We start from the raw sequence: 6,259 nt of genomic DNA on the forward strand, positions 1-6,259 counted from the left end.
CTATTTATTGATCGTACCGCTCGGAGATGTCTTTTCCGGGCGGAAGATGTGGAACCTCCCCCGGCAAAACCTCCTGCTATCGTGTTTATTATCTTCCTCGGTCGGCTGTTGTCCTCTCGGGAACTTCGGGAGTGGTCTCTCCTTTCGGTTGATCAAGACCTATGGCGTCGGTCTCTCTGCAATGGTGCTTCGCGAGGGTGTTGATCTCACCCTCTTGTTCGATGATCTTGCGGTGTCACGAAGTTCCCGAGGTGACTGATGTTGTGAATTTTACTCGTATTTTAGCACTTTAATTCACAAGAATTCATAGCATAATCATGCATATCTTTCATGTTTTTAATGAATTTTTATATCATTTTCCTATTTTATGCTTTTCTTGGTATGTGTTGTGTTTTCTCTGAGCAGGATCAAGATTTAAGAATTAAAGAGGAAATGCTGAGCTACAGGGAAAATCACGGCCGTGATTCTAAATCACGCCCGTGATTCACCAGAGAAAATCACGGCCGTGACTCCTAATCACACCCGTGAACGCCACTGACCCTTCATAGATGTGCTCCAGAGAAGATCACGGTCGTGATTCTCAGTCACGGCCGTGATTCACTTCGCGTCCCAGCTTTTTAAGTTTTATGTTTTATTTTTATTTTATCTTTGTAATTTTTTATCTTGGTAGTTTTACCTTTTTACCCTTTTAGGTTATAAATTAGATGAGGTTAGCCTAGAACGGGGATTTTTGTTTCGGAGACAGTTTTTTTTAGTTTTTGACACTTGGAGAAGGTTGGGCGCCTGTGCCATCGACTCTAAGGTTTGCTTTTCTTTTATTCTTCTTTTCTTGGAGAACTACTATGAACTCCTGTGAGTAGTTTCCCTTTTTCTGGGATCAGGGCTTAGCCTCTGAGAACCTCTTTATTAATGCATTATTCAGTTTCTTAATTTTATTCCAATTCTTGATCTGTTCTTTTATATTTTATATATGAACTTTAATATTATTGTTTTCATAATAACATTAATTAAGGATGAACTGAGAAGAGAACTTGATTATAATTATGATAAACAATTAATCTTAATTTTCATAATCATAGATAATTAGGGATGAACTGAGAGGAGAACCTAATTATCGGAACCTAAAGGAACAGACTTGAGTGTTAAATCACGAGAGTTGATTTAAGCTTTCGAGGAGCAATAGATTAACAAAGATCTTAATGGGTTTAATTGAACGTAATTACCACGAGAGTAGAGATTAATTTTAATTAAACACGTCCTCGCAGCCTGAGAAGGTGCAAGGATTAAATTAGGTTAAGACTACCTTCAAGATGGAATAGAATTAATTAATGAAAATAATAATTCAATAATGTTGGAACTCTTTGTGCGAACCCTAGATTCCCGGAAATCTCCTTATCTTATCTTAAAGTTTTATCTTATTCATTAATTGCATTACTATCTCTTTTACCATCGAATCTGATCTTATCATCTCAAAACAAAAATTCCATCTGTTTTAAAATTCAAATTAAAATACTAGTAATTCTAGGTCAAACACGTAGTCCCTGTGATTCGATATTTATTACTTGACGACAACCGTACACTTGCGGTTTTCCATACATCAAGTTTTTGGCGCCTTTGCCGGGGACTACGTCTCTTGATTTAAATTACAATTATTTTAATTCGAATTTAAAAAAAAAAAAATTAAATAAATAAATAATTTTTTTTTTAGTGTTTACTTCTCCAATTCAGATTTCACGGGTCACTTTCTTTTTATTTTTTGCAGTGCCTTAGGGTTAATGCAAAAGAGATCTCTACGTCTTGGGAAACCAACACCACTTGATCCTGAGATTGAAAGAACTTTCCTGAGAAGGAAAAGAAACCTTTCTAGAGAATTTGACATGGCTGCACAACGAGATAATTTACCGCTTTGGGATTACTCTGCACCCGTAGCTCGTGGGATACCTGGAGGGGAGATGCAAACTGGAGCTACTGTACCAGCTTCTCTGGTGAATATGCTCAAACAGAACACCTTTGGAGGACTACCATCAGAAGATCCTAATGACCACTTAGAGGGGTTCTTGGAAATCTGTGAGACCCAGCAATTTGATGATGAAGTTTCTGATGGAATGCGACTCCGCTTATTCTCACTCACCTTGAGAGATAAGGCAAAGGTGTGGCTAAGAACAGTGCCTAGAGAAAAGATAGAAACTTGGGAATTATGTGAAAGAGCTTTTCTAGAGAAATTCTTTCCTCCTTCTAAAACTAAAGAATTGAGGAAGAAAATCACTAATTTCCAACAAGGCACTGGAGAGACTATTTATGAAGCATGGGAGCGGTTCAAAGGATATCTTCAAGCATGCCCACAACATGGCTTCAACCGTTGGCTTACCATCCAATTTTTCTTTGAAGGATTGGACCAACAAAGCACCATGATATTAGACTCAGCAGCTGGAGGATCTTTCATGGGGAAACCTATTAATGACTGCATGATTATTTTGGAAAATGTAGCCTCAAATCACAGCCAATACAGTGAAAGAGAAGTCACAGCAAGGAAAGGAACTCCGGGGCGATATGAAGTGAACAATATTGAGTTACTCTTAGCAAAACTTGATACTCTTAATCAAAGATTAGACAAGATGGAAAAAGCTAAGGTTAATTCAGTGGCTACAAATCAAGTATGTGACCTTTGTAGGGAACAAGGGCACACTGCAGTAGATTGTACCTCAATTTTTACTGGAGAAAAAGAAGATACTACTGAACAGGTGGCAGCTTCTCATAATTTCTATGACACTCCTCGAAGAGAGAAGAGTAATCCATATTCCAACACATACAACCCTGGTTGGAAGAATCATCCTAACTTTTCTTGGAAGAATAACCCAGTTCAAGGAACTAGCAATCAACAACCTAATTTCCGTCCGTCCAATCACTTCATTAATGGGGAAGGAAATCCAGTACAGACACCCTCAATTCAACAAAGTGTTTCAAGATTAGAAAACCTTATAGAGAATTTTGTCACTAATCAAAAACAGACCAATGATTCAATGGCAAATTCTATTCAAAACCTTGCTGTCAAGGTTGAGAATATTACTCTCCACAACAAGATGCTGGAAAATCAAATTGCACAGTTGATGCCTAGTTCAAACAATTCTCCAGGTAAGTTCCCAGGTAAAACAGTTGCAAACCCAGCTGAAAATGTTAATGCTGTTACTTTAAGGAGTGGGAAGAAATTAGACAGACCTGTGTCTAATCAAAATGATAATATTGAGATTGATGAAGACGCTTCTCCTATGGTTGAAAAACCTGAAAAAGAGAGATTAGAAAAAGAAAAAAGTATCTTCATCAAAGCCTCAAACTGTTTATCACCCTCCAATTCCTTTTCCTCAAAGGTTAGCAAGGACTAAACTTGATAGACAATTTGAAAATTTTTTAAATATGATCAAACAAGTGTATGTAAACATTCCATTTGTAGAAGCTCTACAACAGATGCCTACATATGCTAAATTTCTTAAGGATCTTTTAGCTAACCGAAGGAAATTGGATGATAGAGAGACTGTTACATTGATCCATCATAATTTGCCCAAAAAACTTAAGGATCCTGGTAGTTTCTCTATACCTTGTCTCATTGGAAATCTAAGGTTTGAAAAAGCCTTATGTGACCTTGGGGCAAGTATCAGTTTAATGCCTTTATCAATTTGCAAGAAATTAGATATGGGAGAATTAAAGCCTACAGCAATGTCAATCCAGTTAGCAGATAGATCTATAAAATATCCCATAGGAATTTTAGAAGATGTTCCAGTTAAGATAGGTAAATTTTTAATTCCGGGAGATTTTGTTGTTTTAGAAATGGAAGAGGACAAACAAATACCAATCATACTAGGTATACCATTTTTGGCTACAGCAGGCGTGATAGTAGATGTCAAACATGGAAAATTGTCCTTATCCATTAATGATGAAACAATGGAATTTAATATTGCTAAATCTGTTAGACAACCTTCTCTTGAAAATATTTGCTGCAGGGTTGATATATTGCCTAAAGACATGGAGGAAGAAGTCATGAGATCTATTTTGAGGGATCCCTTGGAGAATTTTCTAGTTGGAGGAAAGCACATAGATCTTGAGGGGATTCAACCTAATTATGCTTGCTTGATCGATTCAAGTCCCCCGTGTAAAGAAAAAGATCCTCTAGTAGAAAGTCTTCTTGAGTCTTCAACAGATTGGCAAGAAGAAAACTCTCCAAAGTTAGAACTTAAACCACTTCCTTCATCTTTAAGGTATGAGTTTTTGGGGGCTAATTCCACTTATCCAGTCATAGTAAATTCAGCTTTAAATGAAAAAGAAACTGAAAAACTTCTCAATGAGTTGAGAAAATTTAGAAAAGTTATTGGATATACTATGGCTGATATAAAGGGAATTAGCTCCTCATTTTGTATGCATCGCATCTTCTTGGAGGAAGGATCCAAACCTTCTGTTGAAGCTCAAAGAAGACTAAATCCCAAGATGAAAGAAGAGGTAAAGAAAGAAATTTTGAAATTATTGGATGCTAAGGTAATTTATGCTATATCTGATAGTCCTTGGGTAAGTCCAGTTCATGTGGTTCCTAAGAAAGGTGGGATGACAGTAGTTAAAAATGATAATAATGAATTAATTCCCACAAGAACTGTGACTGGGTGGCGTATGTGTGTTGATTATAGAAAATTAAATAATGCCACTAGAAAGGATCACTTTCCCTTACCTTTTATTGATCAAATGCTTGAAAGGTTAGCAATGCATTCATACTTTTGTTATTTGGACGGATACTCCGGTTTTCATCAAATCCCTATTCATCCATTAGACCAAGAGAAAACTACTTTTACATGTCCCTATGGTACTTTTGCTTATAGGAGAATGCCTTTTGGCCTATGTAATGCACCTGCTACCTTTCAAAGATGTATGACTGCAATCTTTAGTGATTTATTAGAAAAAGAGATGGAAGTTTTCATGGATGACTTTTCAGTTTATGGTATTTCCTTTGATGACTGTCTATTAAATCTAACTAAAGTATTGCAGCGTTGCTCTGAAGTGAATTTAGTCTTAAATTGGGAAAAATGTCATTTTATGGTACAAGAAGGAATTGTCTTAGGACACCTAATATCTGGGAGAGGAATTGAGGTAGATAGAGCAAAAATAGAAGTAATTGATAAATTGCCTCTTCCAATTGATGTTAAAGGTGTTAGAAGTTTCTTAGGGCATGCCGGTTTCTACCGAAGGTTTATTAAAGATTTTTCAAAAATCTCTAAACCATTATCTAATCTACTTGTGAAAGAGGTACCTTTTAACTTTGATGTTTCTTGTAAGAATGCATTCTACAGGTTGAAAGAAGCTCTCACTACAGCTCCTATTCTGCAAACTCCTGACTGGAGCCTTCCTTTTGAAATCATGTATGATGCAAGTGACTATGCTATAGGAGCTGTATTGGGACAAAGAAAGGACAAGAAGGTTCATGCTATATACTATGCCAGCAAGACTCTTGATGAAGCCCAAGCCAATTATGCAACAACAGAAAAAGAATTGTTAGCAGTCGTCTATGCTTTTGAAAAGTTCAGATCTTATCTTGTGGGGTCTAAGGTTATTGTTTACACAGATCACTCTGCCCTAAAGTATCTTTTTAATAAAAAGGATGCTAAACCTAGGCTCCTCAGATGGATTCTCCTTTTACAAGAATTTGATTTAGAGATTGTGGACAGAAAGGGAGTAGAAAATGTAGTAGCTGATCATCTCTCTCGACTTCCACAAGACCAAGCAACAAAGGAGGAACTCCCTATTAATGACAGCTTCCCAGACGAAAAGCTTTTAGCAGTTGTTGTGAAAAACAGTCCCTGGTATGCAGATTATGTGAATTACTTAGCATGTGGAGTCCTTCCTGACGACTTTGATTATCAACAAAAGAAGAAATTCTTTAGTGACCTTAACAACTTTATTTGGGATGAACCTTACCTATATAAGAGGTGTAGAGATGGTATCTACAGAAGGTGTATCTCAGAAGAAGCAGCTCCTCACATCATTCACTCATGTCATTCTTCCGCATATGGAGGGCATGCTAGTACGTCAAAAACTGCAGCTAAAATTCTACAATCTGGTTTTTACTGGCCAAACTTATTTAAGGATACTTGGAAGATGGTAAATTCTTGTGACCAATGCCAAAGATCAGGGAATATATCCAGGAAACATGAAATGCCATTAAATGGGATTTTAGAAGTAGAAATTTTTGATGTATGGGGAGTAGATTACATGGGACCATTCC

The 6,259-nt window shown here is 36.7% G+C and overlaps 1 non-coding gene across 1 annotated transcript; it reads right to left on the bottom strand.

The window, feature by feature from the left end:
• Positions 1 to 2,246: 2,246 nt before the first annotated feature.
• On the bottom strand, positions 2,247 to 2,353 carry LOC145953989 (small nucleolar RNA R71). Its single transcript, XR_014431201.1, has one exon. It is a non-coding gene; the product is annotated as a small nucleolar RNA R71 (small nucleolar RNA).
• Between the last annotated feature and the right edge of the window lie 3,906 nt (positions 2,354 to 6,259).

Source organism: Cajanus cajan, chromosome 1 (genome assembly GCF_000230855.2).
Source record: "Cajanus cajan strain Asha chromosome 1, NIPB_CcT2T_4, whole genome shotgun sequence".
Classification (NCBI taxonomy): Eukaryota; Viridiplantae; Streptophyta; class Magnoliopsida; order Fabales; family Fabaceae; genus Cajanus; species Cajanus cajan.